Source organism: Nycticebus coucang, chromosome 16 (assembly GCF_027406575.1).
Source record: "Nycticebus coucang isolate mNycCou1 chromosome 16, mNycCou1.pri, whole genome shotgun sequence".
Lineage (NCBI taxonomy): Eukaryota > Metazoa > Chordata > Mammalia > Primates > Lorisidae > Nycticebus > Nycticebus coucang.
The window spans coordinates 9,709,482-9,734,858 of NC_069795.1; the positions used below are offsets into that span (position 1 = coordinate 9,709,482).

General features: G+C 42.1%; 1 long non-coding RNA gene across 2 annotated transcripts in view; it reads left to right on the forward strand.

Moving 5' to 3' along the window:
• The window catches only part of LOC128567941 (uncharacterized), an 81,223-nt gene extending 56,682 nt beyond the window's left edge, over positions 1 to 24,541 (forward strand). Inside the window, exons 4-7 of one of the 2 annotated variants that reach the window (XR_008374959.1) lie at positions 19,791 to 19,839; positions 20,265 to 20,440; positions 20,559 to 20,655; positions 22,527 to 24,541. This is a non-coding gene — a long non-coding RNA (uncharacterized LOC128567941). The remainder of the gene's footprint in view (positions 1 to 19,790; positions 19,840 to 20,264; positions 20,441 to 20,558; positions 20,656 to 22,526) is intronic. The other variant, XR_008374960.1, reaches the window with a different exon arrangement.
• Positions 24,542 to 25,377: the final 836 nt, after the last annotated feature.

Sequence of the window (25,377 nt, forward strand, 5' to 3'; positions counted from 1 at the left end):
AGTGCAAAATTCACCATAAATCCCAGCCATGAGAAGTTAGCCTGGTGCTGTTTCATCAGCTCTGTTTTTTAAAAAGAGGGTTTTAGTTTTACAGAGGTAAGGATTTGGTTGGTAAGGGACAGCTGAATCGTCAGTGTTTATTGGTAGGATTCCACGTCAGTGTTTATTGGTAGGATTCCAGGACCAAGACTTCGCTTGTCTTCAGACGGAACGTTGCGTGGACGTTTCTAGTCTGTTCTACAGTTGGTATTGCCACTCAAGCTGCTGCACCCTGTCAGAATATTCACTCCGACGTTCATACTCTGATGGAAAGGGAAACATGGACTAACCTGGAACATGGGTGCTGAAAGCTGAAGGCTGAATCCCCCATTCCTGCTGACCTAGTGACAATTAAAGGATATTTCCACTGATGAATGGGAATTCATGACTTTAATAAAAGGCTAAATTTTTGTGATTAAAACTGTGAATGAAACAGTACATTTCATGAAAAAATCGGTTCGTTGTCCTTGTCCCCTTCGCTGTTGTCCTATTTAGTCTTTTGATCTTCTTGACTCTTCTTTATGACACTGTTGTAAGGTCATTTCTTTTTTTTGATCTAAATGGTATTCAGTCTTGGGGTGTTTTGTCTGTAGAGAGATGCTCTGGGCTGTTTCTCTCCTTTGCTCTCTCACAGTGATGCCACCCACATGCCTGGTTTTATTTGCCACCGAGGTATGAAGGCCCTTAACAATTTTCATCTCTGTACTGGCTCTTCCTTCCCCTGGGTTTGGGGCTGCGCCTCTAGCACCTCTAGGTAAAAATCGTCCCTGGGGGTGTGTCCCAAGTGTCTTAAGCTCGGTGTCAATCATCTTTCCTCTGGGAGACGCCCTGGGTTCTGGTTATCTAGTCTCCATTTCAAATGTGGGCTCAAACTCCCAGTGGGCACTTAAGCTTAAAGCCTGAGAAACTCTCTTGGTCCCGTCTCCCTCCCCCCTCACATCTCAGCAGTGGTGCATTGGCATCGATCCTGCCTCCTGACTGGTTCTCATGTCCCCACTTGTCATTCCCGCTGTGTGGCTGCTCCATGCCTGCGTCTCTGCTCTGACAGCCCCAGCTCTCCCCTCTCTGGCTGTGCCTCCCCATTCCCCCTTTTTTCTTGATAACCAGGGAATTTTAAGGCTTTAAGACTCATACGAGGCACTGCCTTTTAGTTTAAAGGAAACATTGTCTTTAAAATCTACCATTGTGATAAAAATGTGTCAAATGGTCTATGAAGCGAGTGTATGATGCCCCATGATCATATCAATGTATACAGTTATGATTTAATAAAAAAAATAAAAAAAATAAAATCTGTTTTTCTCTTCTGTCTTTTTAACTTCCTTGATTATACCCCTCTCTCTACCTCTCCTGGTTGGAGAATTTGGAATCATCATCTCTCCTTCCTGTTTATGGCCTCAGTTACCTAATGTTGGAACACTACTCAGTTTTGCCTAATTTTTTTTTTTCCTGTCTGTACCATCACCTTCTGGGTTTAAGCCCACCTGATTTTCTGCCAGCCAAGGTACCTTACGGATAATCTTTCTTCCTCTTTCTCCAGTTTTCAGCTGCCCTTCTGTTCACCATCAGAGTCATCTTTCTAAAGTACCTACTGAGAAATGTCCTCATTCCCCAGCATGGCATTTGAAGCCCTAACAATGTGACCCCAGTCTACCGTTTTAGCGACAGTTGTTATCATGCCTCAGCCTCTGTAACCAGCTCTGTGAGCAAATTCCGATGTTTCAGTGACCCCATGTGCTGTTTTGTTTTTTTTTTTTTAATAATCCTCTGTCTCTCAGGTTTTAGATTCTTTGAAAAGTAGGGCTTGGTGACCCGAACTCCGCAACTTTTAACTAAACCATTGACCTTCCCAGAAACAGTGGTATTTCTGAAGGCAAAAGAGTGGAGATTCTGGAAGTCCCTGGGCAGATGTCCTGATGCCCAGACTCACCACCCCTCAGTCCTAGACCCTTGTTAATTTCTCCTCTTTAAAAAAAGCCCCAGGCTCCTTTAGTCGGAGAGACAATCCAAGGCTGCTTTTCCAGCTCTCCCAACAAGACATCTTTCACATTAAAATTTCCTTTCTGTGTTGGCAATCTTTGTTGTCTCAATTACTGGCTATCTGTGTGGCGAGTCACTGGACCTAGGCTGAAACCCCTTGTGGTTTCAATAGTAACACCCTGACACCCAGTTCCCGCCGTCAGTCTCACCCCTCCATTCTATCCATGCCCTTCTTGGCAGAGGCCTTCTTCCCTGGCATTGAGATCCTATTTGCCCTCGAAGAGCTCATTTACATGAAACTAGCCCTCCAAGTCCTCTGGATTGCCCCTCGAGAGCAGGGTGCCTTTCCTCTCGTGGTCTCCAGGTGACACACACTGGTGCTTTGCTGTCTGCCATGGTCCACCGGCGTTACGGGGACTCAGGCGTCTGTCTTTTTCCTGGACGCCACAGGGTTGCATTTTCTGGCAGTTCGTGCTGTTCAGAACAGCCCTTAGTAGCCACTCACTCCCTCCATCCTAAGCGATGGAAGAGCCTGTATTTTAAATGTACATTTTGAAAAAAGAGTCCTTTATGTTTGGTTGTGTGGTCCTTTTACAGCTTCACTATAATTATTTCTAAAATCTTTCACACTATAAATACACACATTTGTCTCTTTAAAAATTGCATATGGTCACTTAGTGACTTCGAAAACTTGTGAACTCATATACATAAGATTGGGAAATTCTAAATTGTTGATTTAAAAACAATTGTTTGGTGGATTTCAGTTTCAAATGTATGTTTCAAACCGGAGCCCAGGTAGACAAAGCTGGAATCAAATCTCGCACAGTTTCTCAGGCATGGCTCCCACCCTAGGGAATTCACCTAGCTCTTCTTCTGTGGTGACCTCTGATGCTCAGGGAATGGGTCAGTGGAAATGAATAGCCTAGAACATATCTTGCTACAGAGTAAACGAATGTTGGATGAAACGCACAATGACACTGTATATATGAATGTGCGCATGTGGACAGCAAGTTAAGTTTTCAGATGTGACTAATACTCATTAGGGCTTTGTAGCAAAACTCTCCATGAGGCTCATTGTCCTGAAATTGACATACAAGAAGTCGACTGTCCAGTAAGCTCTTCAGAGTCCTGAAGTTTAACGTGGATCCCTTTGAAGTCTTTTATTCTGATTGATGAATCATTTCAACATTGTGCTAAATTCAAAGGCCTTCAATAAAAGATAAAATCAGGTGACTTACCAATCAAGATACCACAAAAGATTGGAAATTAGGCAAAAATGTGACATGATGGGTAAAAGTAAACTTAACAAAGCTGTGTCAATCACTGTACCTTTCAGAAGACTTTGGAATCATGTAAAACTTTGAAATGTGCAGATAACAGATTGCAGAAACTACTTGGAAAATATTTGAGTGTTATTAGTAATAGAAATGAATTCCAGTTTGATATCCTTCTCAAGTAAATATTTTATAATAGATTTTGGCAGCCCAAGGCAAGGTGTTGGCTGGAGAGATGGGTTCCTGGGGGAAGGCTGACCTTTGCACCCTCGTCTGGGTCAGCCCCTGAAGGGACCAAACTTGCTCTTTTAGTGAGCCTAGTATTTCATCTAGATGTGGAGGGCTATTACCCACATACTAAGACGTTGGGGTTCTTGGCAAGGACTACTGAGGGTCTGACTTCCTTCCCTCATTCCATACTCAACACTGCCGGAGAGCATGAGGCTGAAATGCTGACACCTCTGGGAAGGGTATTAATAAATCCACCATAGAACCCACAACTAAGGAGCGGCCCTGTCTTCCACATCCTGAGCAAAGAGGAGGTTAGTGAGCGTACCTGGACAGCAGGCAGAGTGAGGCACCCATACCACCAAGGGCAAATTTCAGTCATGCCCTGGAAATAACAAATTCTAAAGAAGTTTTGAAAGGGAGGATTAGCATCTCTCTGAAGTCTTATCATTTTGTTCCCTCCTACCCCCAGATTTTGAAAAGTAGGACTAGAATCAGTGCATGGTATGTCCAGCAGGGCAGCTAGTTTGTCCAGCCTGATCCTGCCATTATCCTGTAGATCTGGGTTTCCCAGCCCCTGGCTGTGGACTGGTACCGGCCTTAGCCTGTTAGGAACTGGGCTGCAGGCAGGAGATGAGTGTCTGGTGAAACTTCATCTGTATTTGTAGCTGCTCCCCGTTACTCTCATCACTGCCTGAGCTCCACCTCCTGTCACATCAGTGGTGGTATTGGATTTTCAGAGGGGTGGAATCATACTGTAAATTGTGCAATGGAAGGACCTAGGTTGCCTGCTCCTTATGAGAATCGAGTCCCCTCCCCTGCCATCTGTGAAAAACTGTCTTTCATGAAACTGGTCCCTGGTTGCCAAAATGTTGGGGACTGCTGTTGCAGACGGTTTCATTTTGTTCTGACCTGAATCAGATATCTTCACTGATCCTCCTTTCTGTTTAAGAGGCAACTCATAGGCCTTATCTGGGCATGCAAAGCCATCTCAAAATGGGCCCAAACTTGCTCTCGCAGGCCCACATCCTCAGCTCCTCAGCACCTGTTCTCAAAGTGAACCCCATGTGCACCTGCAACCTGCCTGTCTTAGTCCCTTTGCCAATGCCATCTACCAACACCAAAAACATTCTTCTTTCTTTGCTCCTGTTCAATAGAAACTTGCCTAGACTCAAAGACACACTCGCATCTCACCACTGCCAGGAAACTTTCTCTGATCACCCAAGATAAGTAATATCATTTCCTCTTCATACCTCTAAAGCAGTTTTTTTAAAAAATCTTTTATATCTCATGGCACACTTAAACCTATAGTTAAACTTCCATGGCACATTTAAATTATGTTGATCAAAAAAAAAAAGTGAAAAAAAGAATATACACTGTGCTTTGAACTTCTCTTGAGAAAAATTAATGATCTTTAAACATTTTTATGGCACACTTAAGATCCAACACAATGGCTGAAAATCACTACTCTAAAGTGTTTCTGGGCCTTGTCATCCTCATGATACATGGTCCATACTGTCTAGGGCTGTCACCCTGTGTGCACCTGTTGGGAACCCTGGGCTACTGAAAGCTCGAAGAAAATAGGGGGCACTTCCCCCCCTTTTCTGTTCGTGAGCACTTGGCGTAACGCCCAGCACAGGGGGCAGCTGCTCAGTGCACAGTGTTGAGCCTCTTTATCACGCCAGGTGCCATATGCAGCCCACAAACAGACATGCTCATTTATTTCTTCCTTCAATAGCTCCTCTGTCAAGCTCTGTGCTTGTGTCTGGAAATATAGAAATGAGCAATAAAGTCATGGTGTTTTCACAGAACTTATAAGCTCCTAGGAGAAACAAATAGTGATACAAATAACCACGATAATATTTGTGATGGCTTGTCTGTGTCCAAGGCACACTCTGTGTCAGCCCCCATGCTACAGGCTTTCTGCAGATGACTTCACTGCATTCTCTGTGTGAGCCCTGCAGGTGAGCATGATTTTCCCCCTCTGATCCGTCAGGGAATCAGGGCTCGGTGAGTTCATTAGGTTAACTTGGCCAAAGCCCTGGCTGGGGAGCCGGAGCTTGTTCCAGTATGCTGGGCTGGTGTTTTTGCTACCCCAATACAAATAATTATCAATGTTACAGTGATGACAAATACCACATGTGTTCCTTTCTCATAGCTGTGTAACAAATCACCACAAACTTAGGGTCTTAAGACAACACCGATTGATGATCGTATAGTTCTGTAAGTCAGAAATCTGACATGATCTCGCCAGGCTAAGCCCAGGCTGTGGCCCTTCCTGTCTCACCCTGGGCCTCTGTGGGGAGATCCACGTCCTTGCCTTTCCACCTTCTAGAGGCCACTTGTATTTCTTGGCTCACGGTCCCCTTCTGTCTGCAAAGCCAGCAGGGTCACTTTTCTCTGACCCGCCTTCTGGCTTGCATCTGACGGCAGGTGAGAAAAGTTCTCTGCTTTGAAGGACTCGTTTGATTACATCGAGCCCCCCGGATAGTCCAGGCTCTGCTCCTCACCTCAAGATTCTAAATCACACCCTTCCTGTCTCGTAAAGCGACATACTCACAGGTATAGGGATTAGGTGTGGGCATCCCTGGGGACCATTCTTCTGCCTACAGTACTGGGAGAAGATGTAACAAAGGGAATGATCTGGAGATGTTTGGGGGTCCAGGCTTCTGAGGAGGAAAGACATTAGGGGTGTTGGGGTTGGCCAGATGGATGGGGAGGAATAGCCCTCCCTCCGCACTGAGGACGGAGGATTTGAGATAAAGGTCATGAGAGGCCATAGATCATGGGCCCTTAGCAGATCCAAAAGAGGGAGTGGAGAGCATCCCTTACTGTGGCTGCTGAGGGTGGCAGGGGCTAGGTCATGACAAACCTGCCTGGCAGGTGGGAGGGGCTCAGCAGGACTCAGGGGAAACAGCGGCAGGGTCAAGTAGAGGACATGGTTGGTTTGCATTTTCAGAGGCTTATTGCAGCTGCTGGGTGGAGAGCAGCAAGGCAGGGAGTGAGGGTAGGGGCAGCTCGCTTCAGGAGTTCAGGTGGAAGATGCTGACGGCCTGGGCGGTCAGGTGGCAGCACAGTGAAGAGGGGACAGTCTGGGCACTGGCCCAGAGTAAAATAGCAGGGCTTGGTGATTGCTTAGATATGAGGGTCAGGAAGAGGGGACGCATCAGAGGTGACATCGGTTTCTCAGCAGGACAAAGGGAGTAAGTGGGGGAGCAGGATGATCAGAGTCAAGTGGCTGGAGAAGGAAAGAAGGCAATAGTATGAGACAGAGTTGCCTTGGGGGTAGGAGGGTAGAGGTGGGTGGGGGGAGAACCAGGGAAAATTCGACAGAATCCATCATTGTGATTATTTTTATTTACTTATTTTGTCTTAAGATTTATTTTGATTATTTTTTATGTTTTATTGTTTTAATTATTTTGGGTCTTTTTTTTTTTTATTAAATCATAGCTGTGTACATTAATGTGATCATGGGGCACCATACATTAGTTTCATAGACCGTTTGACACATTTTCATCACACTGGTTAAAATAACCTTCCTGGCATTTTCTTAGTTGTTGTGTTAAGACATTTACATTCTACATTTACTAAGTTTCACATATGCCCTTGTAAGATGCACCGCAGGTGTAATCCCACCAATCCCCCTCCCTCCTGCCCCCCTCCCCCCCTTCCCCCTTCCTCCTATTCTTAGGTTATAACTGAGTTACAGCTTTCATGTGAAAGCCATAAATTAGTTTCATAGTAGGGCTGAGTACATTGGATACTTTTTCTTCTATTCTTGGGATACTTTACTAAGAAGACTATCTTCCAGCTCCATCCATGTAAACATGAAAGAGGTAAAGTCTCCATCTTTCTATTATTTTGGGTCTTATAAATGACTATTCACAGAGGCTGTATTGCTTTTAGAGGATCCAAATACACCTTGTTCTGTGGTGAGCAGGTCAAGGCAAACCTACCGCCACAGCCAGAGATAGCTGAGAGGCTGATGAAGGAGGCTGACATATCCAGTTTCTCAGAAAGAAACATTTAGTAGGGACTTAGAAATAGAAGCCATGTCCCAGATGGCGTGTGATGGTCAGATCCTTGCACCATATCTTCCTCCCCAACCCAGACCCAGGGCTTATAGACCACAGGGAAGGAGCATGTAGGACAGTTGGACCCCTTAAGAGAAAGGCAAGAATGTTGTGTGCACCTGCCGGAGGGCAGAGTTTATGGTCAAGGTTCTTTTAACTGAAGGACAGGATTTACAGGACCAACAGATAAAGCAGAAATCTAGAGGCATTCCCAGAACAGAAGTTAACTAGAATCAACGTGGTACATTAGCTTCCAAGATGAAGCTGCTTTAGCTTCCACACACCATGTTGGGAAAATTATGCAGACCAAATATTCTGATGGTTGGTTTGGTTTGGTTTGATGAAGGGTAGCAGATGTATCCTGATATTTACCCTCACCTTTCAGCCTCTCTATCTTAGTAACCAACATTCTTTTTGCTTCCTTGCATGTGTCACCTTCATGTGCAACATACGTTTCTCCCAATTCTCAGCCTAAGGAAGATCTGATGCTTTGGGCACAGTATACTATTCTTGATTTTTAACAAGATTCTTCTTTTTCTTCAGTAAATACAAAGGGAATTGAATATATCAACAAATTTAACCTTATTTGCAAAGAAGATTTTAGGGAAATGTCTTTTGGCATGAATTATGAGACTGAACAAGGAAAGACAACCCTCAGTGCAACCCCGAATTGACAAATTGCATGCATTTTAACTTAACAGCTTACTAGGTGTACTTGTCCTAGGATGAGACAACATGATTTTGTTTAGACCTCACAGCATGACTGCATCTACTAACATATGTTAATTTACAATTCAGTTTTTCTGTCATCTGCACACTCTCCAGCCCTTATTTATTTGGGGCAGGCCAGTTTTCTACAAGCCCAGCTGAATGAATACAATACACGATCACCTGTTCAAATCAAAACACGGCCTGCTAAGAAACAGGAAGGGTACAGCCTGTGCTACCTGTTGTCTAGAGTGCCCACTACATGAGGAATGTGTCAGACAGGCTCTGACAGCAGCGCAGGAGAACAAAGGAAACAACAACAACAACAAAAACATCTTCCGATGTCAGAGCCAATGTCAGAGAGAATAGGAAACCATTATGTTGGATGAGGTCCAACATAGGATCAGAAAATGTTTTAAGTTTAGAAGATCAATATTAGAAAAGAATGGAGTGAATTTTTCTGGTAAGCAATAGCACTCCAGAATTCTGTGTTGGCCTCCCAGTCAACCCAGGCACTGTGGTGGTGTGACATGAGGGATGGTTTGTCTGAGCTGTTCCAGACTTCCGTGGACAGACTTCTCTTTTGTTCTTTGTCTGTGGCGTAGTCAGTCTGGGCTGCTATGACAAGTACCGTAGACTGGGTGACTTATAAACAATAGAAATGTATGTCACGGTTCTAGAGGCTGGGAGGTCCAAAGTCAAGGTACCAGCAGATTTGGTGTTTGTCAGGGGCCCCTTCTTGTTCATGGAAGATGGTCTTCTTGCTGAGCCCTTACATGGCAGAGGGGGTGAGAGAACTCCTAAGATCTCTTTGAAGAGGGCACTAATCCCATTCATGAGGTGACCTAATTACCTTCCAAATGTCCCACCTCCGAATACCCCCTATCTTGGGGGTAGGATTTCAATCTATGAATTTTGAGAGGGCACATCCGTTCAGTCTATTGCAGTCTGGTTTAGTGGGCCTCAAACTTGAGTGGGCATAAGCATTACCCTACAAGGCTGTAGAGATAAAACCATGTATCTCATGCTTGTTAGCAACTTAAGAAAATTTTAAGGGTAATTTAATATTTTTTTCCCTTGGGTGCTTATTTTAGAGCATAAACTCCATAAGGATTCTTAGAAACTAGCATAGTCTGGGACTATCATTTCAACTTTGATCTGAGGAGACATTTCAGCACCCTTTTTCTGAGAAGAAAAGGGGCTGAAGTTAGAGACCATGGGAGATGCTTCATTGTGAACCTGATTCAATAATTAGACAAGGATAAGCTCTCGGTGGCCATGCTGTGGTGAGGAAGCCCTGGAGAGCCCTGTGACAATATTCATTGTCACATCACATTGTCACAAAAGAGAACAGAGGTGGACCTAGGATATGAATGAGATTTCTCTCCACGGCCACCTGAGGCTGTACAGGTGAAGACGCACCACTGTTTGAGTACAGAGAAGTGTTGGGAGAAGCCTAGCCACTCATGAGAACTTGTAGGAGCAAAGAGAAGGTGTGAAGTGTCCTTCACGGCTCACCCACCCATGGTAATGCCACAGGCAGATGCAGACCACAGGTGCCTTCGCAGTCACATTTAAAGTCACATTGTCACCTGCCATGCTATCAATGTGAAGTTTTGTGGTTTTTACTATTTGATTGTAGTTATTTCAAATATTAATTTTATAGCTGTGGAAGTGCTCCAATCAGAGGGAATTTATCTCTAGTTTTTGGTGAGTTCATATTTATATATGGAAGGACACCAACCCCCTCCCCCTTCTCCTCTCCCCATCTCCTCCCCCTCCCCCAACTTGAATTGAGTTTTTCTCTGGAGTGGGTGTGTCTTAGATGGTCTACTGGCTTCATGCTAGTATTGAGTACCTTGGATGCTTGCTTTTCCATTCCTGTGATGGAAAGAGAATAAAGAGAATGTGTTTCATCTACATCCAGGTTAGTATAACAGATGTAAAGTCTTAAAAGGAGATCTCTTGTGAGGCACTGGCTCACTCCATCACAGAGGATGAGGAGACCCAGGAAGCCAGTGGTGTAATTTAGTACAAGTTCAAAGGCCTGATAGCCAGGGATGCTGGTGGCAGGACTCTCAGTCAAAGGGTGGTAGAAGTTGACATGAGTTGTCACTGCTTGAGTAGGCAGGTGGGAAGCGAAAAGGGGCACATCCCCCTTCCTCTGCACTTTGTTTTATCCAGGCCCTTGGAGGACTGAATGAGGTTCCCCAGGTTGGAGGACAGTTGCCTCTCTGAGTCCACAGGTTCAATGCTGATCTCTCACTCAGAGGCACCTTCATAGACATATGGGAAATAATGTTCACTCTGGGCACCCCGTGGCCAGTTAAGAAGTTGACACATAAAATTAATCTCCGCAAGCACGTCCTCCACTCCATTCTCACTCACTGAGCATGTGGGGTCTAAAGATGAGTAGAAGTAAATGTGAGGATGGCTGTCTCTACCATTCGCAAGAACATGGAGAAAGTAGGATTCTTGGTTATCATATCAGCTACGTGATCATGGCACCAGATGTTAAAGGAAAAAACCCACGATCCTTACAAATTCTATAGTTTTCAAAGTGCAAGGTTATAACAAATATAAGATCCTGAAACCTGCTGCAGGTCCGTATTAAATGCATTATAAAATCCACTTAGAAAAAAACTATATGTAGAGTGAATCTCGAAAAAGAAAAAGTTGTGGAGATAAAACTTGGTTTAAAAAAGTAAGTAAACAAATAAACCAAAACACTTGGAGAGGTTGTTGTCAGTGTAGACTGGGACTCCTAAGCCAAGATTCCCTTATAAGAGGGGTCAAAGTTGCGTTCTAGTGGCAGTGGGGAGGGTAGGAGATGGGGGGTGGGTCAGGGGCTTGACCCCACCAAAGACAAACCCGTGGTGGGGGGGTTCGCACTTCCTACCTACTCATCCTCAGGCGCCACTTCTTGCACACACTCATTAAACATTGGCAGGCTGGAGAGCGCATATGTGCTCCTGGAGGCATTCGTTTCACCAGCAAATGTGTCATTTATTATGCCACTCGGTCCATTGGCAACTCCGGTAATTAAAGTGCTGCTTCTAGGGAGGCTGCAGAGCTCCCTCACTGACTCAGATGGACCCAGTTTTTGTCCTCTCTGTCACACGTGATTGAGTCTCAGTCTGTCCAGCTGCTGCCAGCACGCACCCCCTGCAGGCTCAGCCCTCCTGCCTGTCCTAACCAAGGCACTGCACAGCCATTTCCACCAGTGCGTGGGGCTGGACTGACTTCTCTTCCATTTTAACTCTGGTGAACTCCAGGTGTCCCTCCTCCCCCATCTGTAAGCTTCAGTCTGATTTTTACCCTACCCTCCTGAGATCCTGGCGAGCAGTCCATTGAAGGGACCTCTTCTGTTGCCCCTAGTTTGCACAGTGATTTCCCACAGGAATTGGGGCCCTGCCTAACCCTGGCTCTGCTAGGACGCTGTCTCCCTGAGTCTTGCATCCCGTCTTCATGGGCTCGTAGCCCATTGGCACGATGCAGGTTGGATTCCTGGAGGGGTTCAGAGTCAGGGCCATGGCTGTGTTCCTCCCTCCTACACAGCACTCAGGCCTAGGTCTAGGTTTCAGTCTCAGGCCTTGGCAGGGTTCCCTCCTCTCTGCACAGTGAGCTGACTTTTCAGTGTCAAGAGTTTTGCTCAAAGCAAAAGAATCCTAAGTGCTTGTCAATGAAACAAGAATCATATACTTCTAAATAAAAATGCACTTGATACAACGGGAATATTATTTATGTGGATTAGGAGGTGACCTCCAGCCAAGGGGTTGGTCCACCTGTCGGGGTCTAACTGAGTACCCACAGCTGCTGTGAGTCTGGTTCTTGGCATTGGTGCCATGTAAAAAAAGAGAAATTGGAAGTAGGAGCTTTTGAGCTGATTCATAGGTGTATAATCCCTCACCACGAAGGCTTTTATATCTTTGTTGAGAGCTTTTTCTTAAAAATAATATTTTGTTGAAATGGTGGCCATAGAGGCCACCAACTCCTGGTCATTCATTTATTTGTCTTTCCAAACAGGGTGGGGAAGGGCAATGTGGGCCACGGCCTGAACTTCAGGAGAAAGAAAAGTGCAGGGTGAGCTGAGTGAGACACTGCAAGTTTGTTGTTGTTTTGCAAGTTGACCTGGGCAATATAAAGAAATTGAGATTAAAATGTTCTAGGAGAAGTCTGGGGGACAATGGATTCTTGTTCTTTTCTTTGTACTGAGATATCGTCCAACCCCTTGGAGGAAGAGCCAAGGATCTCTTTCCCCAGTTAAAAAGATCAAGTTACTAGACAAAGGGTGTGGAGGGAATGTCTATGTGCAGAGATGAATTGTTTAAACCCACTTTGCGAAGCACCACATTCCGGCCCCCACCCTGATCCTTGTCTTTTCCCTGTCCCTGTGATGGTCACTGTTCCCCAATGTCCAAGCCAGAGCCCAGTGGCCAAAGGTGCAGTTGAGCATATGTCTTTAGACCAAGCCATGTCCCTTTCACAGCAGAGTTGCCTTTTTGTGGGCCCTTGGTAGGATATTGGGATGTCTTGGGGAGCTGGGTGGGTTATGATGGTTTACACCTGTACACATCATTTAGAATAAGTAATGAGTAATTCAAAGATGGATGGTTTATTAATATCTCAGATGATGGTAGCTAAAAAGTAGGTTGGTGTTTTGGTCGGTTGGTGAGCATAAGTGGAGCATAATAGTTTCCTTTCCAATTATAGGAAAGGTTGAGATCATAGTAGGAGTTTGAGTACAGGAAGAGGCTGACAGTTGGATGGGAATAGGGGATTGAATAAGATCTGACACTTTGTTACTTGTAATTATCACAGGCTGTTCCAAAAAGGTGAAGTTTCCCAGCATCTTCCTTCAGTAATGAAAAACTCGTGACATCTGCAATTGCATTTATCTTTTACATTTCCTTCCTAACCATTGTTTCCCATAGTCTGGTACTTCATTAGTAACGATTTTACTGACAGTTCCCTGAAACAGACTCTGGATTCAGGTGGAGGAAGATGGATTTTTAACTAATCTTTTTTTGGCATAAACATATATCATATAAGAGACTAAATATTCTTTCTATTTTTCATTTGTTTTCTTTGGTGGTATCTGACATTAGGTTGTCAGTACAAATTAAAGTGGCAAGTGAGCAATAATTGCTTTGTGATATAAAAGGATGGGTAAAAATTGCTTTGTCACTCAGAAGATGCTTCACTTTCACATCTAAAATATTTAGGCAGGTGTCTATGAGTTTTACAGACAGGCTTGTGGATGTATTTATGAACCTGGCCCATCTTTTGAAAATGGGGATTTGTACTGAATAATTTGGATTTGCTGACTTCATAGCTCAGGTTCCTGGATCCAGGCCAGCCCCGTCTTTCTTTCCCGTCATGCAGATGTGGTCTTGCCACTAACACTAATCTTGTCTGTCTGCTGCTCTCTTTCTTTAGACAACCCACTAGCGTCTTCCTAGGTTTAATCTTCTCCTTTCTGTTTAACTGAACTTTTTAAGACTGGCCTCATTCTTTTAAATAAATCCACTTCCAAACCCAATTAGAAAACAGAGCAGCCAACTCCTTAGAACCCTAAGCCCAAAAATGCATTGAGGAACACAAAAATCGAACAATTATCCACTGCCATTTCATCAAATATTTATGTCAGTTTCTTGCAGTTATAATTTCATATAATGAAGCAGAAGGACATCCCCTCTCTTAAAATAATATGTTCAGTATTTAGCATTCTTAGTTCTTAGAAATACTTTTATTCCCACGAATATTGGTGAACCAGTTAATGTGTGGAAGGTGGGCACGTTAGTGTGGTCTTGGTTAGTATAAGTTGATGTGGGAAATGTGAAAAAAAATAGAAAGTTGCCTCTTAAAAGAGAGGGAAATTTTCTCGAGTTTTGCTGAAGGAGACATTCAGGCATTAGATGAGTAAGGTAAATTCTTTGGGTTAAAGTTTCATTTGAAGATTACCTCTTACCAGTGGATAACTGAAATGGGAAACTCACTGTCTACATAGATGAAATGGAACCAGGAAAAAAAAGTGACAGTGGAATGCTTTTCAGCTTTTGTTCCCCAAATTCATGTGGTGAGTCTTAAGAGCTCAAGTGCCAGGGCTGGAATCAGGAAATCCCTTAAAACTTGCTAGGTGGGTATGTACTCGCACGCCTGCATTAGTGATTTGGACTGATTTTATTGAAGAAAATATGACCCAATTATTAATTTAGAATTGTTTTGCTGCATAGCAATCAATACAGACATGCACTTGCAAGTTTTGGTACATCGATTAATTAAACAAAGAATGAACGTTAATTGAGTGCTTTGGGTTGGATAATGAAATTATATGACACAAACCAGGCCTCAGGATTTTGGTCTCAGGGGAAACAGAGGAGAGTAATTATCAGGACAGGATGGAGTGTTCTGAGAGAGCTTTGCTCTGGAGCCACGAAGGAAGAAAGAGTAGAGGGTGTTGGCAGGAGCTGCCCACAGGGGATGAAGTGGGGCTTGAGCCGAGTCCAGACACTGAGATGGATAAGAGGGAATCGATGGCCTCACAGAGGGGCAATGGCCTGTGACAAATGACAGTAAGGTCGGAGCTCTGGAGGGATCGGCTTTCTTGGGTGGAGTTTCTATTGCTCATAATAAGGAGTAAATGATTAGGTATATTATTTCTCTTTTCTCGGAGGACACTTTATTTGAATGAATGAATATTTTAATATCAGATACCTGGATAATATAGACTTTGACTTTTTTTTCCTTAAAGAATTATCTGAAAACTTATTTTACTCTTTAATATCTAGATAGTAGGTAAACAGCTGACTTGAGAAACTCTTTTGACAATAGTTGAAGAATGTTATGCTGTTTTATTAACCCTGACATGTAACATTTATTAATACAGCACCTACTTTTAAATGGTCTGCAAATTCCTTGTGTAAATCTGATTACGCTGGATCTTTCTTCTAATAATATGATTTGCTTTGTGGTATTTTATATGGAATCTTTGTGTCTGTTGTCATGACATTGGTCTATGATGGGATTTCCCCCCCCTTTTCTTTTCTCTCTTCTCTGGTTTTGATTTCTGCATCGGACCAATTATGTAAATCGGGCTGCCTGGTTTTCTGTATTTTCTAGGCCCCAAAGTGATTTGTATATTGTATAAATAATCGATTCCTTATTTTAAAAAGCTTATCTAAAAACCTGTTATGGTCTGTAGCTTCTTGGAGGTACATGTTGGATAACTTTTGAAAGTTTTTCCATAGGTTTTGGCTTATCCAAATAACTCATTCTTGCTATTGTCCTGATAATGAAAATTCTTAAAAAAAAATTGACATTTTGTGAAGATTTCATTAGCATAGAGCTATACAGAATATGCTTTTTAATCTTTTAACCTTTTTATTTGTGATTATTTTTTCTTCTTCATTTATGTAGGCATATTTTATTTGCTGATTTTATTTTCTTAATTTGAGTACTAGAAATGTGTGTGTGTGTGTGTATGTATGTGTTTTCCAAAGAATGAGCGTTAGGACTTATCAATGATTCTAACGTTTGTTTAATAACACTTATTTTTTTAGGAATCTTTTTTTCTTCCTTAGGTTTTTTTTGGTTGTTGAATTAAAAGCTAAATTCATTCAATTTTATTCTTTTTAATATTAATAGAATTTAAATGTGAACTTTCTTATGAGAACTATTTAATCCTAGCTCAAAAGTTTTGATTGTATAATTTTAAAATTTTATACATTTAAAAACATTTGCTTATTGGTTTGTTTTAATTTTCTAATCAAGAGTTATTTAGGAATATGTATTCATATATAATGGCGTCTATTCTTTAAATATTATTCATCTGAAATAGTTTTTGCATCATGTACTGGATGCTATGCTATTCAGTATTTGTTATTGTTATACATTAATTTTGGATTGTATCTTTATTGATATAAAATTTGTCTTCATCCTGTTTAATAATCTATCTGAAATTAAGCTTTGTTGGAGATAAATATTGCCATACTTTTTAATTTTTTAATCTGCTTTTTAAATTTGTCTAATAAATTTTTGCTCATTTAAAAAAACTTTTCACAGTCATTTTATTTTTGACCTATTTCTAGAAAGCAAAATATGTTTGATTTCAAAAATTCAATGTGATCCAACTTTTAATGTTTTTATTTATTTTTGCCACAGTACTTCTGCATTTAAAAAAATTCCATATTTTTCTAATGTTTTCAGTTCTTTTTCTTCATATACATATTTTTAACCTTTCTACTCTTTGAGATTGAGTCAATTGTTAGTGGCTCTTTAAATTTATAAGATCATTTAAATTTTTGTGCTGATCAAATCAAGAATAGAAAAAAATTAAACATTTTTAAAAAATTATAAAAATTAAAAAAAATTCCTATGTCAAGCAAGAGGTTTAAATCATTTTTACTCCACCTCCCCATTTCTGACATTTCAGAAATATAAACTGGGTTTTAAGATTCTGATTATTAAATCATTTTTATTTACATATTATTCTGAGAGGTGTTTTCCATTTATATTTTGTTTTTGTCAGCATTTTTTTTTTTTTTATTGTTGGGGATTCATTGAGGGTACAATAACCCAGGTTACACTGATTGCAATTGTTAGGTAAAGTCCCTCTTGCAATCATGTCTTGCCCCCATAAAGTGTGACACACACCAAGGCCCTACCCCCCTCCCTCCTTTCCTCTTTCTGCTTTTCCTCCCCCCCCCATAACCTTAATTGTCATTAATTGTCCTCATATCAAAATTGAGTACATAGGATTCATGCTTCTCCATTCTTGTGATGCTTTACTAAGAATAATGTCTTCCACGTCCATCCAGGTTAATACGAAGGATGTAAAGTCTCCATTTTTTTTTAATGGCTGAATAGTATTCCATGGTATACATATACCACAGCTTGTTAATCCATTCCTGAGATATCATCTAACCCCAGTGAGAATGGCCCACATCACAAAATCTCAAAACTGCAGGCATGGATGTGGAGAGAAGGGAACACTTTTACACTGCTGGTGGGACTGCAAACTAGTTCAACCTTTATGGAAGGAAGTATGGAGAATCCTCAAAGCGCTCAAGCTAGACCTCCCATTTGATCCTGCAATCCCATTACTGGGCATCTACCCAGAAGGAAAGAAATCCTTTTATCATAAGGACACTTGTACTAGACTGTTTATTGCAGCTCAATTTACAATCGCCAAAATGTTGTCAGCATTTTTATAACATTCGTATAGACCATCTTCAATACATTTTAATGCTCATCACCAGTCCTTTTTTATGCCAAAGGCCTATTTTTTTCCAAATCATCTCTTGACTGTTTGGTATGTGTTTCCTAATAATTTCTCTTTTCAGGTTAAATTTAGCCAAAATTGTAGGTGCATTTTCCCATAGTTTTCAGCATTATAAAAGGGATACCTGAAGATGCTTTATTTTTTAGTTGTGTTACAGGTAACCTCCTTTTTTTTTCTTTTCTGGCCAAATACTTACATGCTTTTTTAATCCATTCATATAGTTTAAGAGTTGTCAGAACATGTCTTAAACTCTCTCAAAGTTTTTAGTGAATTATTTTAAATCAAAGCTTTCTTTTCAAACTTTCTTGCTTCCTCAAGAATTCCCAGTATTTGGAGTGGCAGTGTTGTGTCATTCTGGGTGTCTGCCACCTTCCTGCTCCTCAAGGCATCTTCTCCTACTGAAGTCTTACCTCCAGTGCTTGGAGCTCATGCCCCATCCCCCCCATTGTCGCAACCCCCACCATCCCTCTCTCCCAGCCACTAAGTCAGTTTGCTCCTTGAGATAAAAGTATAAAGTAAGGCTCTTTATGCTGGGCGCAGTGGCTCACTCCAATAATCCTGCCCTCTGGAAGGCTGAGGTGGGTGGATCACTTGAGATCACAGGTTTGAGACCAGCCTGAGCAAGAGTGAGACTTCATCTCTAAAATAATAGCCAGACTTGTGGTGGGCACCTGTAGTCCCAGCTACTTGGGAGGCTGAGGCAAGAGGATCACTTGAGCCCAAGAGTTTGAAGTTGCTGTGAGCTATGACGCCATGACACTCTACCCGGGCGTGACAAAGTGAGACTCTGTCTAAAAAAAAAAAAAGTAAGGCTCTGAAAGGATTCTAACTATCTACAAATCCCACTGCGTGGTAGCTGAGCTATCCTTTGGTGCACTCAGTCCTGGGTTTCTGAGCTTGGAGGCAGAAGAGAATCAGAGGTCTGGAGGGGTGGATGGACTGTATCTGTAATTAGTGGCATCTCCTTCTGTGTTCTGGTACAAGTTTCCCTGCCAGTCATAGTTTCACTATTGTTGTGGAGTTGCCCCCCCCCATATCTTATTTCCTTATTGTTTTCTCCTTAAAGGGAGCCCACCTTTTAAACCAGAGGCCTCTATCCACCAACATTTCCAAGTGGATTTCCCCTTCTAATCATTATTCTGGGGGATACATTGGTGGGTCCTAATTTGTTAGAATTACCTTAAAAATGTCCACAAATGTCACAGGGTTTACAGCAGCAAAGGTGAGAAGACATTCTTGAAACAAATCAGGCTGAAGAGTTTGTTTTCTCCCTAAGTCATATTGCAGAATGACATGTAGGTGGTGATGTGACATAGTGGAAATAACCCTCATTTGGCAATCCTAGACCCACCTTTGCTGCTGTGTGGGACTGCGAGTTTTTGTTTTCAGACTCATGAACAGAAGGCTGAGAGATCACACTCCCCTTGACTCCCAGATGCTACACGCTTTGTAATCATCACCTGTGATTGCATTACTGCATCACAATAATAAGATGATCATTATTTCATTTTTCTGGTGCCCAGCAAGGCTGCAGACAAGGAGGTGGTGTTGCTTCTTGGCGGGATCCTGCATGGAATGGTGCCTTTGTGGGTTGGTGGGAAGCGACCACGCCTTCCTTCCCGTGCTGTGTCTTTCAGTCTATCGCTATTATTTGTGTCAGTCCATGAGGCAAACAAGGGGTGGAGTTGCATACGGAAGGAGATTTTGCTTTAAGGAAATTAAGTCTGAACAATGGATTGGTTGCTATTACCAGACACTAATGGCCCCTTATAAGAGAGGGGGTAATCAGACAACCCGAAAGGCAGGGCTTAGGCCTCTAAAGTAGCAGGCTCCCTTAATGCAGGAGATACGGGGGACTGTGTTTGGAATGGATTCTTTTCTCTAATTTTTAATCAGCTCAAAAATTTTCATGGAATCACGTAGTGCCTTTCTTCCTCCTTTGTTACCTAGCTTCTTTTGACCTTGACCTTAAGTGGAAATGCGTATATGTGTGTAGGAAACAATTACTGTCAACCAAGGAATCTTTTGCGCATGTCCTAAGATTTTCAGTATCTTTTTTTCTCCATGCTTGGAAGAGTGCCATTTGAATAGGTTTTGTCATAGCCATTCATGTGTGTTTTTTGGAATCGATTTGTATGATTTGAAATATCAAGTTTCAATGTCCTTATTGCGCATCCCTTTAAAAAATAAATTTATCTGGTCTTGCAGATTTGATTCTACAGATAGCAAAGGGACACTCTCCAATCCTGCTGGCAAGGTAAACTCCTACACTTCAGCGTTAGTTCATGCAGATCATTCTCTACTTTTTAAATCAATGGGACCTCACATCTGTCCTCAGATTGGGGTGGAGGATTTTTCAGACTCTTCAACTTTCTCTCCACACCTCAGTGCATCTCCTGGCCTTGGGCCCAGGTTACAAGGACCTGGAAGTCAGGGTCTTTTTCTCTCTGGGTGTTTTATCAGGTTCATATCGGGGCCACTATCACTTCATGTGGCTGAAGGCAGATGCAAAACCTGAATTCTCTGGAAGCAGACAGAGAGGTGGAGTTTGGTATACAGCAGATTATTAGGGATCAGTGCCTAAGGAAGGACAGAGGGCAGGGAGAAGTAGGATTGGACAGGAGATGCCCACCCACCCCACAGGAGGGATACTATCTCTGCCAACCTACTGCTCCTTCTTAGTCATCAAGTGTAGACTTCCCTGGAAGACGATGACATCCTTCGGCAGCTCCAGGCAACCCTAAAAGTGTCAACAATGAGAGAGGATCAGAGCACACATCTGCATCGCCACTGGATTCCAGTGACCTGGAATTCAAATGAACATTACTTCTGGAAGCATATGAAGTCTGCCCCTGCAGGTGGGTAGACTACACTGTGGAATAGCACGTAGGGGTCCCTTATGTTACATATTCAAATGGAAAATGCTGGTAAGCAGCTCTGACTACCTGATTCCTTTAATGTCATTACTACATCCAGGGTACCCCGTGGCTTACTGTAAACACGTCAGTGCCCAGCTGTGTCACCTCACACAAGTTATTTCGCTTTTTCGGGCTCCAGTTTCCTCATCTATAATGTGAGTAGGACCGATAATGCCCCGTGTTCCATAGCGTGATTGTGACAATTACAGATGAGGACATACACAAATTATCCTGGTGTACCACATCCCCGGGGTTCACTAATGGATACTAGCCTTTGAAAAGAACATGCACGTCTTCCACAAGCATGTTGGAGCATCCGTCGTGTGTCAGACATTCAGCCGTGGACTTTCTGCCCAGTACATAATTGAATCCTCACTGTATCAGTTTGCAAGGGCTGCTATAACAAGGTAACACAAACGGAGTGGCCTAAAACAACTGAACTGTATTGTTTCACAGTGCTGGAGACTACAAGTGAAAAACTGAGGTGTTGGCAGGATCCTGTTCCCTCTGACACCTGCAGGGGAAGGCCCCTTCCTCGCCTCGTGCAGTTTTCTGGTGTCCCAGATGTTCATTGTTTTATGGCGGCATAATTTCAATCTCTGCCTTTGTCTCCGTTTTGTCTTCCCTGTGTGCATATTTGTTTCTGGGTCCAAATTTCCTCCTTTTTATAAGGAGACTGATCATATTGGGTTAGAGATCACCCCAATGCCCTTGTCTTAACTTGGTTACTTCTGTAAAGACTCTGTCCAAGTAAGTTCACATTCACAGGTATTGGGGGTTAGAATGTCAATATGTCTTTTGGGGGGAGGCAATTCAAATCCATGGCACTCACACTCTCCTTATGTCAGGTGTTAGTATCTGTATTTCACTGGGTGAGTGAACTAAAACTCAGAGAAACCAAGTAACTCCTGCAGAGTCACCTAGCAGGCAGATGGCAATGCAAGGACTTGAGCCCAGACCTCTAAGGACCCCAGTGCAGGGCACCTATAGTCCAGAGGCTCGGGAGGCTGAGGCCTCAAGTTCGAAGCTGCAGTGAGCTATAGTTATACCACTACACTCCTGCACCCAGGCTGGGGGGTAGAATAAGACCCTATCTTTTATAAAAAATGTGTTTATTGCTAGGATCATGTTAAGGCTTTAAGGTAATAAAACAAGTGGGGCATCTGTGGAGACATGGGTCACTTTATGTCACACGGTTGGTGACCGTTTTAGGTCCACTAAAATTAAAGTAGGATTTTTAAAAACATGGGGTTGAAAATGCTTTTTAGTTTTTCAGGTGCCTAATAATGTTAGGCATCTTTTCATGTGCTTATGTTCCAATTGTTTATCTTTTTTGTTGAAGTGTCTTTTCATAACCTTTTGCTTTTTTTTTTGCAGTTTTTGGCTGGGGCTGGGTTTGAACCCGCCACCTCTGGCATATGGGGCTGGTGCCCTACTCCTTTGAGCCATAGGCGCCACCCCTTTTGATTTTTTTTTTTTTGGTATTGAATAATTTGCTTTCAAATTATCGAGCTTTAAAAATTGATATGTAATTCATATACCGTAAGACTTAATTTTGTGTCATCTTGGTCAGGCTATGGTGCCCAGATGTTTGGTCAACACCGATCCAGATACTGCTATGAAGGTGTTTTTTAGACGTGATTATCATTTAAACCAGTAGACTCTGGGTAAGGCTGGTTACCCACATAAGGCAGACAGGCCTCATCTAATCACTTGAAAAACTTGGGAGCAAAGACTGAGGTTTCCTCAAAGAAGGGATTGTGTTTCTCTCAGGACGGCAGCATACGAACTCTGCCTGAGTTTCCAGCTTGTTCTCCTGCCTTGCCGTTTTTGGACTTAAGGCAGCAACGTCATCTCTGACTTGCGTCTCCAGCCCACCCTCACAATTGTGTGATTCAGCTCCCTAGAACAAATCTGTCTGTCTTCCATCTCCCTCTCTCCCTGTCCCCTTTTCTCTACCTCTTATATTGGTCCTGTTACTCTGGAGAACCCTAACACACAAACCATAAAATTTACTCATTCCCAGGCTGCCAAAATGAGTAAAGATCAGAGGAAAGGAAATGCCTAGAATCAATTCAACAGTCCCCTAACATGCCGTGTGTAAGTTTTCTGGAGAAGATTCATTTCCCGTGGCAGTCCTGGAGGGTGTCCCTGACTGGGGGCACATTAAACTGTCTCTCTGCATGTGAGTGTCTCTGTGGACCTTCATCTATTCATCCTCGTCATTCAGCACCCAGAATAATGCTGCCTCTTCCTGTGTGCTCAATCTTTGAGAATGAAGGAAAGAAGAAAGAAGATGAGACTTGTAGGTCTCAGGACCTATTAAAGCCTTTGTAACACTGCTGGAGAAAACCATGTTTTCACTATGACATAGTGAATGTTCTTCCCTACAATTCACCTATTATTCAGAAGGCGCTGGCTTCTAGGACTTCTTCATACAAATGTGGACTATCTTGGCAAATTTTTTGAATTCCATCCAGTTTTTGCCAACGTAATAGGTGATTCAGTGGAATTCTGTGGATGTTTTTCCATTTGACAGAGATATGGTAAGCCCTGGTTTGCACTATAATATGTTGCCTTCTCACTGGTTTGAATAAATCCAGAATTAGAGCCATCACGACTTTATGCTTGACCAGTAAATGTTGGGAAGTTATTTTTGAGTCCTGCAGATTGTACCTCTCTTGAGCTAGACTAGTACTAAAGTTAGGGTCAGAATGATTTGAAGATGGTTTTATCATTTACTATGTCAAAAATAAAAATAGTAGTAATAATTTATTACTATTTACTCATGTTCGTTCATAAAAGCATTATTCACAATAGCCAAAAATGAAAGCAACCCAAATGCTCTCAATGGATGGATGAACAAAATGTGGCATGTCTATGCAATGGAATATTATGAAGCCTTAAAAAGGAAAACTATTCTGACTCATGCTTTGACATGGGTGAAACTTAAGAACATTATACTAAGTGAAATAAACCAGTCATAGACAAATATTATATGATTCCATTTATGAGGTATATAGGGCAGTCAAATTCATAGAAGGCAGAATGGTGGTTGCCAGGGTCTGGGAGAGAGGAGTTACTGCAAGAGGTTGTGGAATTACTGTTTAGGGTTCAGAATTTCAGTTGTATGAGATGGAAAGAGTTCTGGAGATGGGTGGTGGTAATGGTTGCCAAATAATGTGAATGTACTTAACATGACCAAACTGAAAACTGGTAAAGATGATAAATCTTACATTATTTATATTTTACCATGATTAAAAATAAAGAAATTAAGAGAAAATAAATAGGAACAACTTTAACAATGATTATTATTTATTATGTCCTTACTATGTGCCAGACATTTTTGTGAACATCTTTGAAACAATCTTTTGAGTTAAATACTTCTCTGAGCCCAAAATCAGGGTGGGCCCTGGAGGAACAAAGCTGGTAAAGTAAGTTGGCCAAAGTCATACAGCTCCCGAGGGGGGCAGCTTGAAGTTCAAGTTCACTTGACACCAGAATACCTATCTGGTTTAACCAGTAAAGAAGGATTTCAAAAAAACAGGGCAGGGACCATAGTGGAGAAAGGGAGGTACTTGCCTTGGGCACAACATGTAAGGGGGCACCAGAAAACTTAGTTATCAAGACAAATAATAGAGTCATACAATCATGCAATGTTTTTTAAAAAATAAAAAATTGTACAAAAGTCCATGATGAGCAATATATCAAAATTGTAAATACAGACAAGATGTGATAGGAAGGGGATCTGGGCAAGTGCGAGGTGGATTCTATAAAGAATCACTTATTGTTATTGGGATCATGTCACTAACAGTAATAATAAAGTAATAATTCCCAACCGTTTCATGGTGATGAGATAATTGTAGTGTTTAAAATGTGTAGTAAGTAGCAAAAGGATGAAGAAGAGCTGCGTAAACTCATGGAAAGAAGAAGAGAAGTTTAAGCTCAACAATATGAAACAATGAAGAAAAGAGCCAGAGCTTTGTAATGACTTGGCATTGCATCCAGAGGGCTTAATTTCAAGAGATATTTATCCCAATAATCGCCGATTATAATGCTTTAATAGGTCCTATGCTTTGTGCTAAGACTACGATAATTAGACTTTTCTGAGGCCGTGTAATGTGCTGGAACTGTAATGCCCCTGGGACGCTGCACTTACCAGTAGGGGCTGTTGGGAAGGTAATTAACCTTTCTGGGCCCCAATTTCATAATCTTTAAGTAAAGATAATACCTGCTTTGTTGACTTCATAGAGTTCTTGTGAGGCTCAACGAGATAGTGATTGTGAAAGTGCTTATGCTTTGTAAAATTGTGGTGCTCTGCAGAATTAGGTATTGTTATTTTATGATGGATTCTTTTTGAAATTAGATCAGGGAGCCAGAACTAATATCCACCTTACAGACTGTCATCAAGCAGGATTTTTCTGTGTATAGTTTTGTCTGAGTGGGCATGGTTTGACTCATGGTCTCTCTGAACTCATGTGTCATTGAGTTGAAGACACAATAGCCAACAAGTTGATGCAACCATGGGTAAAGATTATGACACTAAGAACTAGCAGGAGATTGCAGACTTCAGGTGTTTTGTAAGGGGAGCTGTGTCAGAATGTGGAGGAAGTTTTTGGATACAGCTAAATGTTGAAATGAGGGATGAGTGTTGGATTTAAACGTTGGATGTCTGAGAGAGGAAAATGTTCTTGGCTCAGTTGACCTCTTTGCTGAGATTTGAATGGTTTTGGGTACCTGAGACGTGGTGAAATTCCTGGTCAGGCCTGGATGTACCAAAGAAGACAGGCAGATCATTTAGTCATCATCCCAGGAGTCTGGCCATTCATTTACATGAGGAAAACTGTACCAACATACCCTCTTTTATGGATATTTTA